A 26,799-nucleotide genomic window follows, 5' to 3' on the forward strand; every position below is an offset into this window, starting at 1 on the left:
TTCCATCCACAAACACAAAGTTTGTGGCTGACCGATATGGCTCACCATCATTTAGCTATTGCATTTATTTTTCTCATTGCCGGTCACATGTATCGAACTAACTTCGGAATTGGGCACAGTATTAAAGATCTTTTAGAAGCGCATACTCCTCCGGGGGGTCGATTAGGGCGTGGGCATAAGGGCCTTTATGACACAATCAACAATTCGATTCATTTTCAGTTAGGTCTTGCTCTAGCTTCTTTAGGGGTTATTACTTCCTTAGTAGCTCAACATATGTACTCTTTACCTCCTTATGCATTCATAGCACAAGACTTTACTACTCAAGCTGCTTTATATACTCATCACCAATATATTGCAGGGTTCATCATGACAGGGGCTTTTGCTCATGGAGCTATTTTTTTCATTAGGGATTACAATCCGGAACAGAATGAGGATAATGTATTGGCAAGAATGTTAGACCATAAAGAAGCTATCATATCTCATTTAAGTTGGGCTAGCCTCTTTCTAGGATTCCATACCTTGGGCCTTTATGTTCATAACGACGTCATGCTTGCTTTTGGTACTCCAGAAAAGCAAATCTTGATCGAACCTATATTTGCCCAATGGATACAATCTGCTCATGGCAAGACGACATATGGGTTCGATATACTCTTATCTTCAACGAATGGCCCCGCTTTCAATGCGGGTCGAAGCCTATGGTTGCCCGGATGGTTGAATGCTGTTAATGAGAATAGTAATTCGCTTTCTTAACAATAGGACCTGGGGATTTCTTGGTTCATCATGCTATTGCTCTAGGTTTGCATACAACTACATTGATTTTAGTAAAGGGCGCTTTAGATGCACGCGGTTCCAAATTAATGCCAGATAAAAAGGATTTTGGATATAGTTTTCCTTGTGACGGCCCAGGGCGCGGCGGTACTTGTGATATTTCTGCTTGGGACGCATTTTATTTGGCAGTTTTCTGGATGTTAAATACCATTGGGTGGGTTACTTTTTATTGGCATTGGAAACATATCACATTATGGCAGGGCAACGTTTCACAATTTAATGAATCCTCCACTTATTTGATGGGATGGTTAAGAGATTACCTATGGTTAAACTCTTCACAACTTATCAATGGATATAATCCTTTTGGGATGAATAGTTTATCGGTATGGGCGTGGATGTTCTTATTTGGACATCTTGTTTGGGCTACTGGATTTATGTTCTTAATTTCCTGGCGGGGGTATTGGCAGGAATTAATTGAGACTTTAGCATGGGCTCATGAACGCACACCTTTAGCTAATTTAATTCGCTGGAGAGATAAGCCCGTGGCTCTTTCCATTGTGCAAGCAAGATTGGTTGGATTAGCTCACTTTTCCGTGGGTTATATATTCACTTATGCAGCTTTCTTGATTGCCTCAACATCAGGCAAGTTTGGTTAATTTAGTTTGTTTTTTTGTACTGTATCAGCACCTAGTTCATTACTCTTGATAGAGAGGGAGGATCTGCCTTTTAGATTTCTTTTTCTATTTATTTTTCCATCTAGGATTAGAACCGTATACTTGGTAATAATAGCAACGACACATTATGGCAAAAAAAAGTTTGATTCAGAGGGAGAAGAAGCGGCAGAAATTAGAACAGAAATATCATTTGATTCGTCAATCTTTAAAAAAAAAGATAAGAAGCAAAGTTTCTCCCTTGAGTTTGAGTGAAAAAACGAAAATGCGAGAAAAATTGCAATCCCTACCGCGTAATAGTGCACCTACACGCCTTCATCGACGTTGTTTTTTGACCGGAAGACCTAGAGCTAACTATCGACATTTTGGGCTATCCGGACACGTACTTCGAGAAATGGTTTATGAATGTTTGTTACCGGGTGCAACAAGATCCAGTTGGTAAGGATAAAATACCCTTTCGTATTTGTATGGATTTCTGGAATTGATAATCATAGAGGAGCCCTCTTTACCATTCTGTATAAATGGACTATTCTATTTGTATAGATATTGGTAGAGGGGCGTATCCAACCCTCTTTTATCCACTAGTTACCCCTCTTTAGTTTAAGAGTATAGAGCAGTTTGGTAGCTCATAAGGCTCATAACCTTGGGGTTGCGGGTTCGATTCCCACTACCGCCTCCATACTCCTTCTTTATGATATATGCATGATATAATATATACATCATGCATTTGTATCTGGATTTTTTGATTTCCTAAAAGAGTTTTGGTCTAACAGTTTTTTCTCGGAAGAAGCAAAAAAATAAAAGAAAGAATAAAATATGAAAGAAAAGCGTCCATTGTCTAATGGATAGGACAGAGGTCTTCTAAACCTTTGGTATAGGTTCAAATCCTATTGGACGCAATCTTATTTCTATCTATTCTTTAAATAACTATACTAAACTAAAAACAAAGAAAACTTTTTTGCATGATTCAAATGAAAAAGCTTTCTCAACGATTCCTATTCTACTAACAAGAGTAGACATGCAAAATTTATTTGTTACTGAAGAGAAAACCGTTCCAGCTGTTCCTGAATAGCTTCCTTCAAAAGGATTTCCGCTTGCTCGGTGAATGTCTTGCTAGAAGATATAATTTCTTGGAATTGAGGTTTAGTATCTTTTAGATGTTTACGTAACTCATCCAGAAATTTATTTACCTGTTCAATTTCTAACGAATCAAGATATCCTCTTGTTCCGGTATAAATAGTAGCTATCTGCTCTTCCACTGGGAGAGGATTTGCCTGGGATTGTTTAAGCAATTCCCTTAATCGTCGACCCCTTGCCAATTGATTCTGACTTGTTTTATCGAGAGCAGAGGCGAATTGTGCAAAGGCTTGTAACTCTGCGAATTGCGCTAGTTCCAATTTTGATTTGCCAGCTACTTGTTTCATGGCTTTAATTTGAGCCGCGGATCCTACTCTGGAAACAGAAATACCCACATTAATAGCGGGTCGAATTCCGGCATTGAATAGATCCGCAGATAAGAATATTTGTCCATCTGTAATGGAGATTACATTAGTAGGAATATAGGCGGAAACGTCTCCAGATTGAGTCTCAACTATTGGTAAAGCGGTCATACTTCCTTCGCCTAAAAGAGAATTTAATTTAGCGGCTCTTTCTAAAAGGCGTGAATGCAAATAAAAAACATCCCCTGGATAAGCCTCACGTCCGGGAGGTCTTCTTAATAGAAGGGACATTTGGCGATAAGCTTGTGCCTGTTTGGAGAGATCATCATAAATTATTAAAGTATGCCGTTCGCGGTACATAAAATACTCAGCCAGGGCTGCTCCCGTATAAGGAGCGAGGTATTGTAATGTAGCAGGTGAATCCGCCATTTCAGCTACTACAATAGTGTATTCCATGGCCCCCTCCTCATGGAAAGTAGTTACTACTTGAGCTACGGAGGATGCTCTTTGACCGATAGCTACATAAACACATATTACACCTTGCCCTTTTTGATTGAGAATTGTATCTGTGGCTACTGCTGTTTTGCCAGTCTGTCTGTCCCCAATAATTAACTCTCGCTGACCGCGCCCTATAGGGATCATCGAATCGATAGCAATAAGCCCTGTTTGAAGAGGTTCGTATACGGAACGCCTGGAAATTATACTTGGAGCAGGAGATTCAATTAAGCGAGATTCGGAAGCTATAATTTCGCCTTTCCCATCAATAGGTTTAGCCAGAGCATTTACAACACGACCCAAGTAAGCCTCACTCACGGGTATCTGAGCAATTCTTCCTGTTGCTTTTACAAAACTTCCCTCTTGTATCATCAACCCATCGCCCATTAATACAATCCCAACATTTTTGGATTCCAAATTCAGAGCAATACCCCTAGTACCTTCTGCAAATTCGACTAATTCACCTGACATTATTTCACCAAGACCTATAATACGAGCAATCCCATCCCCCACTTGAACTACGCGACCTATATTCTCAATCCCTACTTTCCTATTATATTGTTCAATACGTTCGCGGAGAATTTTATGAATTTCGTCGACTCGAAGGGTTGCCATTAGTGTTTCTTGACTCTTTTTTCGGAAGCAAGGGGAAAAATAATGCCTAAATTCTAAACGAAAGTAGAAGTTCAAGGCCTAATTAATTTAATTATTTCTTCCATTCCAGGGACCCGAGAATGCCAATATTAGCACGAATCGTACGGAAATGTAACTCGGTATTCAAACAACTATTCAGAGTTCCTAGAGCTCCTTGTACGGCCTGTTGGAAAACCCGCTGTCGGACCTGATTCATTGCCCTTTGTTTTTCAAAATAAAGGGTTTCGTTTTTAGACTTTTCCAATTGTTCCAAACTAATAGAAGTAGCATTAATCAAATTTGCTTTTTCTCGTTCTATCTCAGAGTATCCATTCATTCGATACTCATCCGCTTCTAGTTCGACTTTCTGTAATCGAATCCGAGCTTTTTCGAGTTGCTCAATGGTCCCTCTACGCAATTCTTCTGAATTTCGAATAGTACTCAAGATCCTCTGTTTTCGATTATCTAATAAATCTTTTAATGAAAGTAGATTATTTTGTAAGTTTACAACTTTTATGATCTCTTCCCGAACCAAACATGAATCTTTCGATTCATTTGGCTCTCACGCTCCTTTTTTTTTTTCTATAGCTATTTCCATATCTTTTTTTTAAGTAATGAGCCTATCCTCTATCTTCTTTTTTATGTTTATATTTCAATATACCGAAACCTATATAAGACTAGATAAATATTAAGAGGACTCTTCCGCCTAGATAAAAATATATCATGGTCAGCAAAGTTGTTTCTTTATTTTTATTTGCCCTCTAGTTAATAATTTCAATTTCATTAAGAAAAACTAACTAAATAAATGGAAAATGAAAATTAATAGAATTCTTTTTTATTTTTTTTTTCTTCAAATCCAAAAAATTTCTCTTTTTTATACATAGGTCGTCGATTCGGCATTGGTTAAAAAAGGGCAGGGTGCCCCCTTTTTTTTCTAGTAAATAGTTCAAACCATTTTATCGATATGAGTGTTCTATATCAGATAAATTTTACATTAGCTATTTCCCGTTTAAATTGGTACTAATACTAATATAGTTGTAGAAAGAGTACCTCTTTTTGCCTGGACTTCAAGCAGTTTAGCTTTAACCGTGTTAATGGTCTCACATTCTTGGTTTATAGAGAATCAAAGTTGATTTACCAATGAGTCGCGAAATGCTATGGTTCTTCCATATGATTTCTGAATTTATTCAGAAGTAATTCGTCGAGATCGTGCACCCTTTTCTTATTTATCCGAAAAATACTAAAAAATATTATAAAGTGCAGCCGGATAGATCCAATCTATTCTTGAAATAGACAACTCGCACACACTCCCTTTCCAAAAAAAATCAAAACACCAACCACTACAGTTAGATTTATTAGATTTGTTGCTAAAATATCGGTATTAAGCCCGAAACTGCCAGCGGATGGCCAGTGAGCTAAAAAAACGAAAGAATGGGTTACATTTTTCATATGCTCTCCTCTTATAGATAGGACGAACAAAGAACAAAGTTTTTCGATCACTTACTTCGCTCGCCCTTTTTTGATCGGTTTTTTTAATGCAAATAGATTCAATCTAGTAATTTCTTTTAGATTAAGTCTTACGTCTTGTTTGACCGGTGAAAGACTTCCTTTGTTGAAATGTTCTGTTCCCAAAATTCCTAAAATAAAAGGAAAAAACTTTCCACTTTCCTAAACTAAGGACGGGAAATAAGAAGGTGAGCATATCTTCTAAATTAATAATACTCAACTCAGCCCTTCCTAGAATGGGGTATTATCTGTCCCGATAAATAGATAATTCCAGGAGTAATAAATAGGAGTAAATTAAATAAAGTATTGATATAATTGGAATTGTGGAAGCAAATACCAATTTACTAAAAAAAGAAAAAAGTATCTAATCGAAATCGAAAGAATTTTTTTTTTAAGATTAAACAAAAGGGTTCGCAAATAAAAGCGCTAGTGCCACAACTAGTCCATAAATTGTTAAAGCTTCCATAAAAGCTAGACTAAGCAATAAAGTACCTCGTATTTTACCTTCTGCTTCTGGCTGTCTCGCAATACCTTCTACAGCTTGTCCTGCAGCAGTACCTTGACCAACTCCAGGTCCAATAGAAGCAAGCCCTACGGCCAATCCAGCAGCAATAACAGAAGCAGCAGCAATTAGTGGATTCATGGTGAGTAGTTCCTCGTGTCAAAAAAAAGAAATGGTTAAGGATACAATCAACCAATAAATTCTTACTTCTAAGCTCTATTGGGGAGAAGTAAAGTAACTAAAAAGTACAAATTGAAATCAAATTGAAATGATAATGTGAATTGTCCGAACTACATAGAAGGGAATTCCATATCCATATATCGGATTAGATAATGAATCTAACCTAGGAATATATAATATAATATCCTATATATATACATTTGTTTCTTCTATTTTGTTTGCATATTTTCTCATTTTCTATTGAATCGGATTCTAAAATCATTGCTTAAAGTGGAAACCTGCATAAAAGAGGACTCCACTTATAGACATTAAGGATATTATAGTATAGATCTAGCCTGACTCCACCCTCCTTAATGCATATATACTTTGAAAATTCCATAATATAGTCTATTCTATTCTCTCTCCTACAACTCTAGGCTATATATTCATACGCATTTCTAACTATTTTTTTGCAACCAAGCAGATTATCTGGAACCATGCATGAATTGAGCTAAGCTGCAAAAAAAAAAAATACTATTTCCAAAAAGAGTCAATTCAATGATGACCCTCCATGGATTCACCTATATAGGCTGCGGCTAATGTTGCAAAAATAAGAGCTTGAATACCGCTTGTAAATAATCCAAGAAACATGACCGGTATAGGGATTACTAAGGGGACTAAAGAAACAAGAACAACAACGACTAATTCATCCGCCAATATATTCCCGAAAAGTCGAAAGCTAAGCGATAATGGTTTTGTGAAATCTTCTAGGATGTTAATTGGTAAAAGGATTGGAGTTGGTTTAATATATTTCTCGAAATAGCTCAATCCTTTTTTGCTAAGACCAGCATAAAAATATGCCGCTGACGTGAGTAAAGCTAAAGCAACAGTAGTATTTATATCATTCGTGGGCGCTGCTAATTCCCCATGGGGTAACTCTATAATTTTCCAAGGTAAAAGAGCACCCGACCAATTCGAAACAAAAATAAAAAGGAACATAGTTCCAATAAAGGGAACCCAGGGACCATATTCTTCTCCAATCTGAGTTTTGCTCAAGTCTCGAATAAACTCAAGGACATATTCAAAAAAATTCTGACCGTCGGTCGGGATGGTTTGTGGATTCCGAACAGCTATGACAACTGAACCTAGCAAGATAGTAATTACGACCCAAGAAGTGATGAGTACTTGGGCATGAATTTGGAAACCTCCTATTTGCCAATAGAAGTGTTGGCCTACTTCTACACCCGATATATCGTATAACCCCTTGAGTGTTTTAATGGAACAAGGTATAATATTCATATTGTCCTCTGATAAAAATTGAACTTCAAAAAAGGAATTCTTTTGATTCAACCATCTCTTTCTCAACTCAGCAACTTGAAGTATTAATCTTATATTTAGGATACCAAGAAAGCACATCAGATCATAATATATATCAATACCCTCTAATATATATCAATATTCCCCTTCTTTTTTCTATGCAAAAAAAATTCTATGCAAAAAAAAAGATATAGTAAAGTAAGTGATTCCATAAATTTACGCAGTTGCCCAAGAATTCACTATATATTCTTAATCAACGATTTCTTATATAGAGAGAACGGCCCTCACAAATTGAAAATACTAATTTGTTAAGAATCAATCGAATTGAAGTCATAGTGTCATCGTTGGCTGGAATCGATATATTCGCGAGATCCGGGTCACAATTTGTATCGACTAAAGAAATAGTAGGAATCCCCAAAATGGCACATTCCCGAAGAGCTATATACTCTTTTTGCTGATCAAGGACGATCACAATGTCTGGCAATCTCGTCATATATTTGATCCCGCCGAGATACCTTTGCAAAGTAGATAATTTTCTCTTCAAGATTGCCACATCTCTTTTTGGGAGATGGTGGAATTTTCCCATTTTTTCTTCTGCTCTTAAGTCTCTAAATTGAGAAAGTCTAGTTTTCGTAATCGACCAATTCGTTAACATACCACTGAACCACTTTTTATTAACATAATGACAACGAGCCCTTATTGCAGCTGATGCTACTAAATCTGTTGCTCTTTTTTTGGTACCAACAATTAAGAAACTTTTTCCCTGACTTGCTGCATCAAAAACTAAATCACAAGCTTCTGATAAAAAACGAGCCGTTCTAGCGAGATTTATAATATGAGTACCTTTACGCTTTGCCGAAATGTAAGGGGCCATTTTAGGATTCCATTTCTTAATACCATGACCAAAATGAACTCCTGCTTCTATCATCTCTTTCAAATTAATGTTCCAATATCTTCTTGTCATTTTTTCCACACTTCCTTTTTTTTAATCCTACCATTCCATTACGGAATTTAGTTCTTTTTGAAGATTAAGAAAGATCCGAAATAGCTTGAAATAAATAATAATTGTTCCGAGAGAACCTTGTACTAAGATAAGAGTTGGCCATTGATACATGGTATAAACATAACCACCTTAATGAATTAACTGACTTGTTTTACTTATTAAAATAAAAATCTTAAAAATCTAAAATTTGACCTGTTAGTGTTCTAAGTTCAAAAGTCTAGTAAAGTAAAAAATATTTTTATGGGGGTTCTTATGTCTCATAAAAATTGTTTGTTACGTCAGAATCTGAAGAAACTAATTCTGTATGGAGAAACAAAAAATCTCTCATTTCCGACGCGAATAGATTTTTTTTTTTTATTTCGAAATAAAGGTTCTTGTCTTGTGGGGAACGATGCACAAATTTTTGGAATCCGGTACCAACAGGTATAATCCCCCCCAGAACTACGTTTTCTTTCAAGCCTTTCAACCAATCAATGCGACCTCGTAGGGCAGCTTTTGCTAAAACTCGAGCAGTTTCTTGAAAACTTGCTTCAGATATGAAACTTTGGGTATTCAGGGAAGCCCTTGTTATTCCCAATAAGATTGCCCGATAATAGATCGATTCATCCAAAGCTCGTCCTGCTCGTTCCGCTCGCAATAGTCCGATTAATTCCCCAGGCGAAAAAACATTAGACATTCCATCTTCGGAAACCCGCACTTTTGATGTTACTTGGCGTATAATAATCTCTATATGTCTATTATGGATCTGTACCCCTTGGGATCGATAAACCTTTTGGATTTTATTAACCAAAGAGATACGACTTTGGGCTATGGTTAGCTCAGCTCCAATCAAGAATCCCCAAGGGACCCCAAGAATTCTTGGTATACGCTCATTCCAATCCTCAATTCTCCTTTCGAGATTCGGGGATAATGAATCAATTGAACGCGCTTCAAAGATTTGTTCCACTTTTGGAAGACCTTGCGTTATGTCACTAGATCTCGATTTTTCATATATAAACGTAACTAACCTATCTCCCTTGTAAAGGATTTCTCCATAATGACCATTAACAGTTGCTCCTGTAGTGGCCAAATAAGGTTTAGCTGCTCTTATAACAAAGGAATTCATATTTACAATGAAAATTTGACCGGATTTTTTTATGTGCGATTTAAATAGACATACATTTTCACAAATAAATTGTCCAAGGTGAATTATTGCCAATGTCTCTTCCCAAGAATCATGATGGACAAAGTGACAATTCAAAAGGAATGGATCCAACATTATGTTACTATCGAAATTAGAAATCCTTTTATTTTCATCTATTAAAGAGTATTTAAGTTCTTGAAGTACTTGGAAGGTTTGTTTTAAATTGTCAACGAACAAATATTTTTTTAACAGGATTTTATTATGCGTTAGTAAATAGTAAGATGAAGAAAAATGCGATATACTAGCTACAATAGCGCCTAAGGGCCCAAAAATTTCTCGAATAGGAATTCTAGGATTCCATTCTTTTATCGCATTGGGATGTTTTGAATTCTTGAATAAACCAATTCGAGAACAGTTGGATGCCGACAAAATCATCAAAGAGTGGTATTCTTTATTTCGATTCAACAAAGTGCCAATAGCTTCTGGATGTTGGCTAAGTGATTCAATCTTCGCCTTGGAATAAAAAGAATTGATATTGGCGCGATCTAACCTATTATGGGGAATCGGTCCTGCACTTGTCCTACCATACCTTTTTCGTGTATACGAAATAGTGGACTTGACTAACTCAATTCTTAGGAAATCGCGAATAAGATCATTTGCTCTTACCTCAACAAGGGAAGCACCAGCCTTTTCTTTTTCTTCTTGTTCCCAATTCACTACTAAGCAAGTTCTAACAAATTGACTATTTGTGTGATAAATTCTTTGAGTTAACTTGCTATTTTCATGAGAAATAAAATTGACAAGTCGAATTTGGAGATTATTTTCTTCTTGCAAGAGATCCTGCGGGAAAAGTGTTGCTAAATTTCTTCCTTCGTCCATTTCATATGCCACTGTAGGGCGAACGGAAACAAAATACTTTTCCTTGCTCTTGAGAATTTTTTTCCGTTGAACATAGACCCAATTTTTCCTTTTTTTTGATTCCTTAGAATCTTTTTTTTGTCTTTCTGGCGGTATCAAACAGCCACCTAATATCTTATCCGCCTCTTCAGGAAAATGAATATCTCCGGAAAATATTTTGAGTTCCGTATGGCTTTTTTTTCTCTTCACTCGGACCAGTCCGCCTAGTCGACTTCTTGTATTTTTTGTGAGTTGTGTATTCACTCCAATAATACTATTGTCAAGTATCTTTAGGGATGAAGATCTCGGCAAGATATGAAGTTCTTGAAGAATGAAAAAAAACCGATCTACTTCTTTTTGGTATTTTAGACTAAATTCTTTTGTTCCTCGATGCTCAATCAAACCCTCTTTTTTTAAGATGGAATCTTCCTCTGGGCTCTCGTATTCGTCCTCTGAATCTTCTTCTGAGTCTTCCTCTAAAGTACCATATTTTTCCTCTGCGCTTTCCCCGGGGCTGCCATATTCGTCTTCTGAGTCTTCCTCTAGAGTTCCATATTCGTCCTCTTGGGTCCTATATTTGCTCTCTGGGCTCCCATATTCCTCTTCTGAGTCTTTCTCTAAAGTCCTATATTCGTTCTCTGGGTTCCCATATTCGTTTTCTGGGCTCCCATATTCGTCTTCTAGGGTTTCATATTCGTATTCGTCTTCTAGGATTCCATATTTAGATTCTTCTAGGGTTTCATATTCATATTCGTCCTCTCGGGTCCTGTATTCGTCTTCTAGGGTCTCATATTCCTCTTCTGAGTCTTCCGCTCGAGTCCTATATTCTTCTTCTAGGGTCCTATATCTAAATTTAACAATTCCTGAACCCTTTTTATCTTTTCTGTATCGGGGATCGTCAAAATAAGCAAAAATAGTATTTCTACGTAAAACACCCATAAGGGGGATTTCAATCGAAATCCCAAAACAGGATATTAGTTCTTTCTCTTGTTCTTGATGATATTGTAATGGAATGACGAACCTATTTCTTCGCTTTTTCGCCAACAAATCTGAATTATCTTGAAAAATAGAAGGATAGATAAAATTCCAATGGCCATTGGACATGATTCGATCCGACGTTGAATAATCAAGAATTTCCCTATCTTTTTTACCATAAGTATTCATTTGATCTTGATCCTTGTGGAGTGAAAAAGACGCTATACTGGATCTGCACATACTTACTGACAATATCCATAAATGGCTTGTTTTTGGTAATCGGCGAAGATTACCATATTGATATTCGGGCGCATGGTAAACATCAGTACTCCAGTGCATTTCGCCGTCTGATTCAGAATAAATATGCTTTTGTACCCTTTCTTTAAAATGTAAAGTGGACGTTCCGGCACGAATCTCCGCAATTACTTGTTCGGATTTTACATATTGATCATTTTGCACTAGAATCAAGCTTTTTGAGGGAATATTCACACTATATAGAATATCTTGACTCTGAATAGTTACATGCAAGTCTATATAACATAGAAAAGCAGGCTGCCCATGACGGGTACGTGTGGGGTGAACCAAATTCTCATTGAATTTTATTTTTCCATTCGAAGGGGATCGTACAAGGTCGGCAGTACCCCCTGTGAATACTCCGCCAGTATGAAAAGTTCTTAATGTTAGTTGAGTCCCTGGCTCCCCAATTGATTGACCTGCAATAATACCTACGGCTTCTCCCAATTCGACCAGATCACTATGAGTAGGACTCCGGCCATAGCATAATTGACAGATCCAAGAAGTGCTTCGGCAAGTAAAGGGGGTTCTAATATATATTGGTTGTGCTCGAAATGGTTGTGCTCGAAAGGCAGTTATGAATCGATTGACTAATCCAATTCCAATATCTTGATTTCGCGCGGCAATGCATCGTGAACCGATATATATATCGTCTGCTAATACACGACCAATTAGTGTTTGGACAAAAAGTTTTTCCGTCATCCCATTTTGAGGACTTACAGAAATACCTCGGATAGTACCACAATCTCTTCTACGCACAATAATATGTTGAACTACTTCAACAAGTCTACGTGTAAGATATCCAGCATCTGCTGTTCGCACAGCAGTATCTACAACCCCTTTGCGGGCTCCATAGCAGGAAATTATATATTCTGTCAAAGAAAGTCCCTCGCGTAAATTGCTTTGAATAGGTAAATCAATCATTTGTCCTTGAGGGTCCGACATTAATCCTCTCATACCTACTAATTGGTGTACTTGAGATGCATTTCCTCTGGCTCCTGAAAAAGACATTAGATAGACTGGATTAGAAGGATCCGTTATCCGAAAATTTGAATTCATTTCTTGTTTCAAATATTCACTTGTCGCATACCATATCTCAACAGATTGGCGTAATTTTTCTACCGCGTGTACAGCCCCATAATAATAGTGTTTCTCCAAAAGAAAACTCTGTTGTTCCGCGTCTTGGACTAACCATCCCTTAGAGGGTATTGTTAAAAGATCCTCGATTCCTAACGAAATCGATGTAGTAGTGGCTTGATGGAAGCCCAGAGTCTTTAGTTGATCCAGTATATGGGATGTATATCCCATTCCAAAATGATCTATTAATCTGCTAATAAGTCGTTTCATACCAGTTCCGTCTATCTCTTTATTATGAAAGACCAGATTGGCCCGTTCCGCCATACATAAGTACCCCCTTTTCGGCTGAGTAGGATTCGACAATTGCTGAGTAGGATTCGACAATGGGCCTGAGTCAGTGATTCGAAAATTTAATTAACTTAATTGCCTCAATCTCAATCTGGATTCGCGTGGCAAATAATGATGATACTAGGGAAATCGGAATGCCCCCCGAAAGGGGAGGGGCATCGCCGAATCTAACTTTCTTGTTTAGGTAGTGTATGAATAGGCCTGACTAAATCCTTGTATGGCTTCCTCTATTTCTCTATAAAAAGAAATATGACCAAGAGTGGTTCGAATGTATATCGAACGAATTTCTTTTTTTCTATTTCCCATTATTAGATAGTGGGCATAAATCTCATGATAAGTCCCCAAAGATTCATATTGAACTTCAATCGGAACTTCTCTTGACCCAATGACGCGTTGATCCAGGTTCCATCGTAGCCACAAGGGACTATCTAAACTGATTAGTTTTTGTCTATAAGCTCCCAGTGCATCATAAGAACTAGAAAAATGGGGTTCTTTATCTTTCCTATATTTAAAATTATTATTATTATTGTAATTTACTTTTAGATTTGGGTAGTTTCTGCAACTATTATATCTATTTGCACAAATACCTCGACGCTTTCCAATCGTTAATACATAAAGCCCGATAAGCATGTCTTGGGTTGGTACGCAAATAGGATCCCCAATAGCGGGAGATAAGAGATTCATATGAGAAAACATAAGTAAACGGGCTTCTGCCTGAGCTTCCAAGGATAAAGGTAGATGAACAGCCATTTGATCTCCATCAAAGTCCGCATTGAAACCCTTACACACTAATGGGTGTAAAGAAATAGTACGCCCCTCTACTAAAGTGGGTTGAAAGGCCTGTATGCCTAATCTATGCAGGGTAGGTGCTCTATTTAACAGTACAGGATGTCCCCGCATAACTTCTTGAAGTATTTCCCATACAATGGGTTCTTTTTCCCAAATTTTCCTTTTAGCAATCCTTACATTAGAAGTGGCGCGTTTCGTGATTAAATCGCGAATTACAAATAGCTGAAAAAGCTTTATTGCTATCTCTAGAGGTAATCCACATTGATGTAATGAAAGCGAAGGACCCACAACAATGACAGAACGCCCCGAGTAATCGACCCGTTTCCCAAGCAGAGTCTCGCGAAACCTTCCCTCTTTACCTTCAATTACATCTGAAAGTGATTTGTATACTTTATTGTGACCATCCCTCGTCGGTTGCCCGCGGGACCCACTATCAAGAAGTGTATCCACGGCTTCTTGTACCAATTTTTCCTGGCACATTACTAAATCTGCTGGCGCTAATTCACTTCTTTTTAATAGATAGGCAAGATTGTTGTTCCGACGGATAACTCTCTTATAAAGTTCATTAATGTCTGAAGTCACTACTTTATCTCCAGACCTATAAACAATAGGTCTCAATTCGGGAGGAAGAACCGGTAATAAGCACAAAACCATCCATTCTGGTTCTACATTTGTTTGAATAAAATGTTTCGCCAATTGCATGCGTCTAATCAAAAAAACTTTTCTTATTCGTCTTTTTCTATCTTCCCACTCATCTCCACTATACCCCTCGTCTTCTAATTCCTTCCATTCGACCAAAGAATTCTCTATAATAATTCGCAAATCCAAATCTGCTAATTGTTCTCTAATAGCACCTGCTCCTGTCGCAATTTCCCGATTTCGAAATGTTGCAAAGCCTGGGGTAGAAAAAAAGGGAGAAATGCTGTGGTTACAGGATGCAATTTCCTCTTCGAATAAACCTCGTAATCGTAAAAAAGTGGGTTTTTTAGTGCTGGGCCTAGCAAAAGAGAAATCGCCGTATACTAGGCCCTCCAACTTCTTAAGAGGTTTATCTAAAAGATTCGCGATATAACTAGGAAGACCTTTCAAATACCACACATGAGTCACGGGACATGCGAGTTTGATGTATCCCATTTGATATCTTCGTATCCGAGAATCCACAAATTCGACCCCGCATTTTTGGCAAAATCTTTCGTCTTCGTTTTCAGCTCCGCTCGCTCGAGAATTGCCACAAGCGCAAATCCCGCTTTTTATGGGTCCAAAGATTCTTTCGCAAAACAATCCATCTTTTTCTGGTTTATCGGTTTTATAATGAAAAGTAGAGGGCCTTGTGACTTCGCCAACGACTTCTCCATTAGGTAGGTTTTTGTTAGCCCAAGCCTTTATTTGTTGAGGGGAAACGAGTCCAATTTGAAGTTGTTGATGTTTATATTGGTCAATCATAAAATAGAAATAAGAAAAGAATTTATATTTATTCCGATCAAACTTCCTCCCTATTAACCTGGAAGTTCTTTTCAGATACAAGGAAATGATTCAGTTCTAGAGCCAAAGATCGTAGTTCTCGAACGAGCACTCGAAAAGATTCTGGAGGATCCTCATGATTAGGTATTCTTTTTCCCCAGATCGTAGCATTAAGTATTTCTTGGCGAGCTATAAGATGGTCAGATTTATAAGTAAGTATCTCTTGTAAAATATGAGCAACACCAAATCCTTCTAAAGCCCAAACTTCCATTTCTCCTACTCGTTGTCCCCCTTGCTTGGCTCTTCCTCTAACCGGTTGTTGTGTAACAAGTGAGTAGGGCCCAGTAGAACGCCCATGAATTTTCTCATCAACTTGATGAATTAATTTTAAGATATAGGACTTCCCTATTAGAACAGGTTGCTCAAAGGGGTCGCCTGTTCTTCCATCAAATATTCTGCTTTTTCCCGGGTACTCGGGTTCAAATACCCATGGATTTTTTGTTTCTTTACTGGCTTCATATAATTCTGAAAACACAAGTTTTCTTGAAGCCTCTTGCTCATATCTCTCATCAAAGGGTGCTATTCTATAATGTTTCTTTAGCAGATCCCCCGCTAATCCGAGCGAGCTTTCAAATATTTGTCCCACATTCATTCGGGAGGGTACTCCTAAGGGATTGAAGACCATATCAACGGGTGTTCCATCTTGCAAATAGGGCATATCTTGCCTAGGCAAAATTTTGGAAATGATCCCTTTATTCCCATGTCTTCCGGCTACTTTATCCCCAACTTTGATTTCACGTTTCTGTAAAATATATACACGAACCATTATGTCGAGCGGGTCCCTTTGGATCCATTTCACATCGATAACGCGCCCTCTTCCACCTATAGGTAATTTCAGAGAAGTTTCTTTTGAAGTGGAAACCTCAAGGCCAAATATGGCCCGTAATAATCCAGCTTCCGCGATATAAGATGATTCGCTCGCTATCTGAGGCGTTAATTTACCTACTAAAATATCACCAGTTTCTACCCAGGATCCCAACCTAACAACTCCATTTCTGTCCAAATTGCGGAGTAAATGTTCTTCTAGATGTGGTATTTCTTTAGTGATTTTTTCAGCGGAGCCCTGGCTTGTCGTATCCGTCTGAATTTCATATTTCCGGATGTGAAAAGAGGTATAAATATCTTCATATACCAAACGTTCGCTAATTAGTACTGCGTCTTCAAAATTGTAACCTTCCCATGGCATATAAGCTACTAATACGTTTTTTCCTAAAGCAAGTTCGCCCCCAATTGTAGCAGCTCCTTCTGCTAAAATTTGTCCTTTTTTAATGGATTTACCCCGTGGAACCCGGGGTTTTTGGTGCATACAAGTATTTTTGTTAGAGCGACGGTGGTTAACTAAAGGAATACTTATAGTCTTCCCACTACTTGATAAAAGTATCTTATGACTATCAGTAGAAATGATCTTTCCCTCGCGTTCGGCTATAATGGAAACCCTCGAATCTAGAGCTGTTTGGCGTTCCAATCCAGTTCCAACAATGCATTTCTCGGACCGAGAAAGCGGAACTGCTTGGCGCTGCATATTAGAACTCATTAAAGCCCGATTCGCATCATTGTGCTCAATAAAAGGAATGAGAGAACCCCCAATAGAAAAATATTGGAAAGGAAAAATACTTCTAACATGAATCTGTTCCCATGCAATAGTCAAGAATTCTTGACGGTATCTAGCCGGAACAACCTGTTCTTCCTGAATACCTTGATTCAAGGACAAAGAATTTCCTGCTGCTATCATATAATATTCATCTCTATTTGGTGATAGATAAACCACCTGTCTCTCTTTTTTTTCTTTTGCTTTCTCAGCAGATATTTCATAAAACGGACTCTCTATGGATCCTCCACAAGTGATCAATTCTCGCATGAATTGTTAAGGATCCAGTAAGTCCAACATTGATTCCTTCAGACGTGTCAATTGGACAAATACGCCCATAGTGACTCGGATGAATATCTCGGCTCCGAAAACTTGCGGTTCTCCCCGTCAACCCTCCAGGACCTAAACAACTCACTTTTCGCCCATGAACAGTTTGTGTCAATGGATTCGTTTGATCAAAAACTTGAGATAACGGGTATGTGCCAAAAAAGGTCTCATAAGTAGTTATTAATAAAATTGAAGTTGAAGTTGGAGTTACCAAAGTTTGGGGAGTCGGTTTCGATTGACGTATGAATACTCTACGAATAGTTTTTTGAACTGCATGTTGTAAACGACCAAGAGCCAATCCGAATTGATCTTGTAACAGATCCGCAACCGAACGAATACGTTTATTTTTCAAGTGATTCATATCGTCATCGTCAAGTATACCCGTTCCAAATTTCATTCCAATCAAATGATCCGTAGCGGCCAATACATCTCGTGGTAACAAGAATGTATTGTTCTGAGGAATATCAAGATTAAGTCTCCGATTCATATTTCGTCGACCAATCCTTCCTAATTCACATTTTTGTTGAAAAAATTTCTTTTGTAATTCCTCGCATAAGGACTCCGAAAATACCAGGTCCCCACCTACACAAGCAAATTGTTGATAAAACTCCAAAATAGCTTTTTCTTTTGACTCAATCCTCTTCTTCTCTTTAGCATTCGGGAAAGACAAGAAAATTTCAGGGTAGGAAACATTATCCAGAATTTCTCTTAGATTCGAACCCATAGCTGATGATAGAACTAGAATAGATATCTTTTGTTTTCTACTCACGCGAGCCCATATCCTTTCTTTTTTATCAATTGCTAATTCCGATCTCCCCCCCCAATCTGATATTATAGTGCCAGTGTAGATAGAAATTCCCTTATGATCTAATTCCGAGCGGTAGTAAATACCAGGACTTAGCAATATTTGATTGATCACAATTCGGTATATTCCATTTATAATAAAGGTTCCTAAGGAATTCATTATAGGAATGTTTCCGATAGAAATGGTTTGCTTTTGCACATCGAAACCAAAAATTAATCTCGCAGATACATATAATTCGGAAGAATAGGTGAGTGATTCATACACAGCATCTCTTTCTTTTATCGAGGGTTCTAGCAGTTGATATCCTTTCGCAAATAATTGAAATGCAATTTCGTGATCTGGATCTTTAATTGTTGGAAACTTGTCAAGTTCTTCTGCCAAGGCTTGATTAATGAACCTACAAAATCCCTCGAATTGGATCTGACTAAATCCGGGTATTGTGGACATTCCCTCGTTTCCATTCCGGAGCATCTTAATCTTAAGTTTCCTGTTTATCAAAGAAAAATTCCATTATCAGCTCACTCTTCATCAATCCCTATGGATCGATCTAGCAATCATGGAATCTATATTCTGTTTACTGAATCACATGAAATTCTAGGGAACTCCACATACGTATTTCATATATGTATTTCATACATATGAATAGAGACCATTTGGACGAAAGTTCGAGTTTGCCAGGGGTACAAATGAAATGAAAATGAATTGATAAAACATTCCTACAAAAAAAATTCTGCCACTTATACTTTATGTTATGATATTCTAATCAGATTGGATGGCAAAGATTTCTCATTTTATCTCCTTTCTATGAATGTAATAAAGCCGTAATATAATATACTAGAAAGTTTGACTTTACTTCGATTTAGAATAGCGTGCTTACTTTAATTTCTCAAAATAATTTGAGGGTTCTTTTTTATTTCGGATCGGAGTAGTATAATTGCTAGAAAATTCAGTATTTCATTGTGGAATTCTAAAATAAAGTAAGTCCCTTTTTTAAGTACATGCCAATCTAGTTATCCACCTCTCCCCATATCCATGCTTTTCTTTTATCGTAATTTCACTTGGGTACGCCAAGATAGTCAGGTTATACTCTATATCAGAGCAAATTTCCTTTTTTTATTCAAGATATTTAATTTAATACTTTGAAAAATTAAAGCATGATTCCCCATAGAGATATGTACATAAAGGGGATCTTTGGATAATAATGCTGTTCGGACCTAAAGTTTACCTATACACGGATTAAGCATAAAGCCATAATATTTTATTATGCCATTGAAGGGGGGGGAGATAATACCGATTTAAGAGTAGTTCACTACTGCAATAAAAAAAAGAGAATTCTAGTTAACGGTTCCAATTTATTCTGAATTTTGCAGCCTGTGAATAGAAATCCACTTTTTCTTCTTTTTCATCTCAATAGAAAGAAATGGGAAGTTTTATTGTGTTAACAATGTATGTTTTAAGATAGAATCTATCGAGGAGAATAATAGAAACTGGATCAAAAAAAGCAGGAATAGATTTTTTGAAAAAGATTGGAAAAAAGTAAGTAGAATTATATTCAAAATAAAAGGGGCTTTTCGTAAGAAAACGTGGATGAATACTTGCTGTTTTCTAGATTTTTGATCGGATTTTTTGGCGGCATGGCCAAGCGGTAAGGCAGGGGACTGCAAATCCTTTATCCCCAGTTCAAATCTGGGTGCCGCCTGATCAATAAAATACTTAGGTTTTTTTTATAGTGCTGATCGAATTCGATAAATTTTTACTTCGCATAAGTTCGGGCAAGAGAGTAACTGGGCCTGCCGATACTGGGTTTAGAGAAACCATACCATAGTTCTATCCTCAAACTAGGGTTAGGGTTTGTTTTGACGGTAGTGGCCAAAATGGTTATCAATAGGGGTGAGGTAGTGTTTCCTTATTCTTTTATTATATGAATTTGAATTGGTTCTTAATTGAGATTCGATTTGATAATTTTAAAATACGAGGATAAGATGTCAGAAATCTTGGTATCCAAAGAAAGGTCCCTAAGGGGCATTCTTTTTTTTTTTCAATCTAAGATTCAAGAAGGGACTCCACGAAAGAATATCAAGACTTACTAATTATTATACATTTTTTTATCGTACATCTTATGTTACCTACATACACTAAAGTAAGGACTACTTAATTCTAACGAGAATCAGATTAAATAGGTCGATCAAAAATCAATTTAGGAGTTGTATTATGGATAAAATCTCTTCATTCTTTCATAGAATGATACAAAGCAAGGCTGCAGGGTTTAGGTCAAAAATAAACATTAGGTAAGGTAGGTATCCAATAAATATTTATCTATCGATAATTTTATGGTATATTCGGGCGTCCTTTGCTTAAAAAAAAAAAAAAGAGTAACAAAAGGAATAAAAAATCTTCCTATTCCCGCTTCTTCTATTCAGGACATCATTCCCGTACTCTTTCTTTTTTAAGGAAAAAAGGGCTATAGTATCTCGTATTTTTAATGCTCTCTAATTCTACCAGAATTCCTATAAGAATTTGTTAGGAGTAAATTCCTTGAACTGATTGATCCATGGCCTTAGGGCGGAATCCCTTTTTGACTCTGTACCCTTGATTCCACTATGATTATTGATCAATAGTAGAATAATCCCTTCATAGAAATAGGAGACATAATTTAGATGGATATAGTAAGTCTCGCTTGGGCTGCTTTAATGGTAGTCTTTACATTTTCTCTTTCACTAGTAGTATGGGGAAGGAGTGGACTCTAGGGATACTACTAATTGATTAAGTAATCAAATTGTTGTATCAATTCTTTTCTTTAATGGATCATTTTGCATTAATCATTTTGTCAAACGTTATTCTTTAATCTTTTTCTTTAGTTTTGTTTCACTCCTGTAAGAAACTCTTGTATTGTAAGTTGTAATGTAAGAAAGAGCCATTATACCAATTCAGAATTTCTACTAGAAATGACGAATGGTTAAAAAAAGTTCTATACATAAGAAAATTAGACTTTCTTCCACGGAACTATTCACGGCATATCACACATTTTCCATTTCCTTTTACTTTTTACTATAGTCTATTCTTCATATTATTTTTCTTTCCTTCCATGGATTCTTTGGTCAAGAATTGTCTTAGATTTTTTTATTTTGACCTGATTGAAATTAAGTGGATGCAATGAAAAAAGAAATTGAATTAGACTACTTAACTATTTCAATCTACTAATCTATTCTATGTAGATTCAAAGATAATATAATAGAAAGAATCTAAAGTGTCGTAGAAAAAACTATATGTAGTTCTTTCTACCACACTTTAAGATTCCAACCAGATCCTTTCATTTAAGACTTGGATTTTTTTTATTTAATCCCTTTTTAATTTCTTCAATGATTAATTGGAATTCCAATTAATTATTTTGGCTGACTGTTTTTACATAAATAATAAGTAAAAAAGAAGTAGGAACTAGAATGAACAGTGCAGTAGCAATAAATGCGAGAATATTGACTTCCATAACCTCTTTATTTTTTATTTTCACAATAACTCGGGATGTAATCCCATGGAGAGGAAAAAGGGGTATCTTGTAAATTCAAGGGTAGGGCTTGCATTCTGATAATACTGAATCAATTCAATATTATGAATATCGGATCTATCAAATCAATTCATGGATGAGAGTTATATTTCACGGATGAGAGTTATATAGTATAACATAGGAAGATCCTCTATCCACACTAAGACCAAAATGGGTTTTTTGATTGGATTAGGAATTCCCTCTTTTTTAATCCTTTTCTACTTTTTCTTTTCTATATCTCTAACCCACGAGCTTTCTTAATCTTATACTTTCTTAATCTTATACAATTTCCCTTCCTTTTTCTTATAGTTATACATACAATTATGTATGTATTATATGACCAACTTTCACTTTCTATGGGTCACATAGACATCCAAATAAGCAGTAGAAGTGAGATGGGGAAAAGAGGTCTGAAATAAAAAGGGAATACGATTTATGTATGGATTCCGGTAAAATACCGGTACTCTATTCCATAAGAGTGGAATAGGAAATTAAGATGAGGATGGTATCATCATAAAGAAAGATAGAGTAATATAATATCCTAAATTCTACTAATCCACATATCGTATGTGTGTCTTTCTTTATCGATTGGGAGTAGTGAAAAAAAAATTCCTATATGCCCTCCCTCCCTCTTTAATGAGAGATGCAAAATAAAAAAGTGAAGTAAGGGTGCCCTGTGGGTATTTGATCTTGCTCCCTGCCCCTTTTTTTCATGGAAAAAGGAAATATCAATTTCTCCATTCATTGAACCCTAGTTCGGGACTGACGGGGCTCGAACCCGCAGCTTCCGCCTTGACAGGGCGGTGCTCTGACCAATTGAACTACAATCCCCGCGGGGTGTATGGCATACCCATTCTTAAATAGAACCATAAGAAGATTCGATTCGTCTTTCGTACTCTAAGAAATAGACGAATCATATACTACATACCCACATATTATATTATACGTGGGTATAGTGAGAGTGACATAACTAGTATGTCGTGATTTTTTATCACTAAAAATGGATAATAATCCAGCCTTCAATAAGAAAAACTCTTTTGTTTGTAAGAAAGGAATGAGAGAGATATGGATTAGAAAAAAAAATTTCCCTTTTTTCTTTATCTTTTATTTCTATAGATCAGACATTTTATTTTATGGAAGAAAAACAAAAGGATTTAGTTCATACTCACGAAGCCCTAGATTTTTGGTTTGGGCCGAGCTGGATTTGAACCAGCGTAGACATTGTCAACGAATTTACAGTCCGTCCCCATTAACCACTCGGGCATCGACCCAGGAAGAATTTATTCTAGGGTTTTTGCTAATCTATGATTAACCTCCTTTCATAATACTCCCTACCCCCAGGGGAAGTCGAATCCCCGCTGCCTCCTTGAAAGAGAGATGTCCTGAACCACTAGACGATAGGGGCATCACTAGACGATAGGGCCATATACAACCGCTCGTGATTATACTATAATCATAGTATGAGCAGTTTTTTGGAATTGTCAATATACTCGAAAAGTATAAATAGATCCAAAGCAAAGAGTTTTTCCAACTTTTCTGTTATGTTTTCATCTAGGATTTTTTTTAGTTGATCGTTATAGATTAATTCTCCGTGCTTCATTTAGTGTTCATACCAAAAATGCATCCATCCCGCACTAAGTCATAAAATTCTCTAAAAATATAGAGAAAGTTTCAAAAACAAAGAAAAAAAGTGAATCAATTTAGTAGAAAAGTACTCTATCAGATTCGAACCAACGACTTACGTCTTAGCACGAGATTACTCTACCACTAATTTAAAAAGCCCTTTATCGGATTTGAACCGATGACTTATGCCTTACCATGGCATTACTCTACCACTGAGTTAAAAGGGCTTTTTATTTAATTCAAAAATTAGCCACTTGGATTTCCCATTATGGGTCTACTGCATAATGTACATATTATATATATAATATATAGAGATAGAGAGAGAGACATTATGTAGAGATTGTATATGTATATATCGATATCTTGAGAGCTCAAAATAAAATTAATAAAAAAAAACATACCCTACATAACATATCCAACTCTTCTTGGTTCAGGGTTTTCCGTTTCCGAAGACTAGTAAAATAGGCGGATTCTGGAACCCCAAGGATTCAACGGTATATGGATATGGAAAATATAAGATTTCCGATCCTAGCGGGAAAAGGCGGGGAACAGATACCCAATAGGATATAGGATCCTTGGGAGGAACTTTTGGTAATGGCCTTGATCCTCTATGCTATTTTTTATGTGTTCTTAGTTCTATTGAACTTTTTGCATTCTTTTAAACAAGAATCTAATAAACTAGAATTGAGTCAGTGGAAAAAAGGAGAGAGAGGAAAGTGTTAAATGGAGAGAGTCGACTAATCAGAGACTTTTAGGATCTTCTTTACATCAGGTAAATCTGTCGGCCCTGTCCGTTTTTTTCTTTAAGTTACGACTCTTTGCTGCTTACTTCTATCAAGCCATAGGGAAAGTCTATGATGAATTTGGAAAACTCATCTCACTCTTACTCTATGGCTCGGACTTAATGGGGGAAGAAAACATCTTCCATAATTTCTTTTTTGTTCAATTCTGGACAAAAAAGAAAAGGAAAAAAGGAATTTATAGGGACAGTGTTACCCCCTATATCCCCTAGTTTATATTGTAGGAATAATAAAACAATTTAGCAGTCTGACACACTTACGTCCTTGCAAAGTAAATAATTATTATTGTAGTCGTAACCGTAGAATAGGATCCTAATCAAAATAAATACATTTGGTTCAGGCGCTATTAGCATGGTAAGAAAAGATTTTTTTTACAGACCAGAGGGGCTATCTAAATCCTAAAGTAAAGGCGAGCGATCGAAGTAGAAGTACCAACGGCTCAGTGTCATGAACCTTCTCCATCTGATTCAATAAGGGGGAATTAGCCTTCTTGTCAAATGGCTATCCTTGACAAAGGGTACCATTTATACCATAATCTACAATGTAGCGGGTATAGTTTAGTGGTAAAAGTGTGATTCGTTCTATTAATAACTGAATTTGAAATGATATACTTAAGGCATCCTTAAGTTTTTTATTTTTATATTCCGATGAAAACTTTAGTTCTTATAAAGGATTAAATCCTTTTCCTCTCAATAGCATATTGAGGAAGAATATACATTCTGGCGATTTGTATCCAAAGACTAATTTAAATTGCATCCAAAATAAAAATAGGATTATGAGTACAGAGTCGCGAAGCATAATTTTGCATTGGATTAAGTATTCCAATTTTGAAAATATGAGTAAAGGATCTATGGATGAAGATACAAAAAAGTTGATTTCCAATCGTAACTAAATCTTCTTAAAATAAGGAATAAGGAAGCCAAATAGCTAAAAAACGATAGTTTTGGTTTACTAGAACCATCCGCATATTGTTTCAGCTCGGTGGAAACCCAATTCTTTTCCTCAGGATCTCTTGAATGAAATTAGGGAACGAAGTAAGTAGATTAGATGAATTTAGATAGAATTTCTATCTCCTACTCTATAAGGATCATCTAGAAAGCGGAGAGCTTTGGTTCCATTCAAATAGAAAAGCTGACATAGATGTTAAGTGGTGAGAATATCCATAAAGGAGCCGAATGAAATCAAAATTTCATGTTCGGTTTTGAATTAGAGACGTTAAAAATAATCAACCAACGTCGACTATAACCCCTAGCCTTCCAAGCTAACGATGCGGGTTCGATTCCCGCTACCCGCTCCATTCTGTATAAAAGGAGTATTCTATTTGTCTAGACATGTTAGAGGCTTGTATTCAAGCCTTTTTTGTCCACCAGTTTCTGGTACTCCAGAGCGGAGTAGAGCAGTTTGGTAGCTCACGAGGCTCATAACCTTGAGGTCACGGGTTCGATTCCCGTCTCCGCACTTAGCAGTCTGTATAAAAGGACTATTCTATTTCTCTAGATATGTATGGTAGAGGGGCGTATCCAACCCTTTTTTATTCATTAGTTCCCGGCCCTAGAGGGCAAAATTGAGCAGTTTGCGAAGTCACTTGCCTTCAAAAAAAGAAGGCGCAAGGCCTCTCCCTACCCTGCAGAAAATAAAAATGAAACGAAAGGGACAGTCTACCTCTCCCTTCCCTTTAAAAAAAGTTTGCCCGTTGTTTGTCTCAGTTAATACCCAATTTTTGGAGCTCTGTTGGCGAGTTCTATTTCTGCCTCTGGAGCGCCCTCTTTTTTTGAGTGGGATGCAAAGGAAGGGTAAGATAGTAAGGGATACGGCACTAGACTAACACCTAATTAATACTTAATTTAATATAAGTAGTTAAACAGTTAACTAGACTAAACTTTTTATCATAGTACTTTGATAAATTAAGCGGGCGAGCGGCGGGAATCGAACCCGTATCTTCTCCTTGGCAAGGAGATATTTTACCATTGAACTACGCTCGCTACGGTATATATTTTATAGCGTATATCCGCCTGGGTCGACCTTCTATGTCTGGGTCGACCGTTTCATTTCATTTTCTATTATATTAGAGTTTTCCTTTTTTTATTATCTGTCAATGAATATTCTAATGGGAATGGAATTTCATAATACTGAAAGAGAAGAGCTAGCAATTCGGAACGCAAATTGCGTTTTAATACGTCTCACTATTCTAATTTTTTAGAAGAAATGGCCTTTATTATTTCTTTTTTATGGGGTTAATAAATATTAACCAAATTTCATTTAAGAAATGAGAGAATTCAGAATAGCTACGAGAAAGACTAGTCCAATCCATAATGATGTACCGGAAAATACAACATTTTTATTATTTGACCAACCATCAGGAGAAGCAAATACAAGGGGTACACTAATTACTAAGACTGAGGAAGTCGCAATTAATGCAAAAACAGCTAATTGGAAAGCAATAGTCATATTTCTAATCCTCCAAGCTACCATCAAATAAAGTTGACTACATATTTGATCCCTCACTTAAACCAAAATTGTAAAAAAATACAAGAAGTAGGAGGGGTTTAATCATGAATCCATTGATTCTTCTCTTTAATTCAAATTTATTACTTAAAC

At 36.6% G+C, this 26,799-nt stretch overlaps 6 non-coding genes across 6 annotated transcripts; 2 read left to right on the top strand and 4 right to left on the bottom strand.

The window, feature by feature from the left end:
• The first annotated feature begins 2,266 nt into the window (after positions 1–2,266).
• On the top strand, positions 2,267–2,338 carry TRNAR-UCU (transfer RNA arginine (anticodon UCU)). The gene has a single exon. It is a non-coding gene; the product is annotated as a tRNA-Arg (tRNA).
• A 17,527-nt stretch (positions 2,339–19,865) lies between these two features.
• TRNAC-GCA (transfer RNA cysteine (anticodon GCA)) lies at positions 19,866–19,936 on the top strand. Its single transcript has one exon. It is a non-coding gene; the product is annotated as a tRNA-Cys (tRNA).
• A 2,599-nt stretch (positions 19,937–22,535) lies between these two features.
• Positions 22,536–22,609, bottom strand: TRNAD-GUC (transfer RNA aspartic acid (anticodon GUC)). Its single transcript has one exon. It is a non-coding gene; the product is annotated as a tRNA-Asp (tRNA).
• Positions 22,610–22,967: 358 nt separating this feature from the next.
• TRNAY-GUA (transfer RNA tyrosine (anticodon GUA)) lies at positions 22,968–23,049 on the bottom strand. The gene has a single exon. It is a non-coding gene; the product is annotated as a tRNA-Tyr (tRNA).
• Positions 23,050–23,556: 507 nt separating this feature from the next.
• On the bottom strand, positions 23,557–23,628 carry TRNAT-GGU (transfer RNA threonine (anticodon GGU)). Its single transcript has one exon. It is a non-coding gene; the product is annotated as a tRNA-Thr (tRNA).
• A 2,484-nt stretch (positions 23,629–26,112) lies between these two features.
• On the bottom strand, positions 26,113–26,183 carry TRNAG-GCC (transfer RNA glycine (anticodon GCC)). The gene has a single exon. It is a non-coding gene; the product is annotated as a tRNA-Gly (tRNA).
• Between the last annotated feature and the right edge of the window lie 616 nt (positions 26,184–26,799).

Source organism: Triticum urartu, unplaced genomic scaffold (genome assembly GCF_056163025.1).
Source record: "Triticum urartu cultivar PI428250 unplaced genomic scaffold, HENAU_Tu73 scaffold2, whole genome shotgun sequence".
Classification (NCBI taxonomy): Eukaryota; Viridiplantae; Streptophyta; class Magnoliopsida; order Poales; family Poaceae; genus Triticum; species Triticum urartu.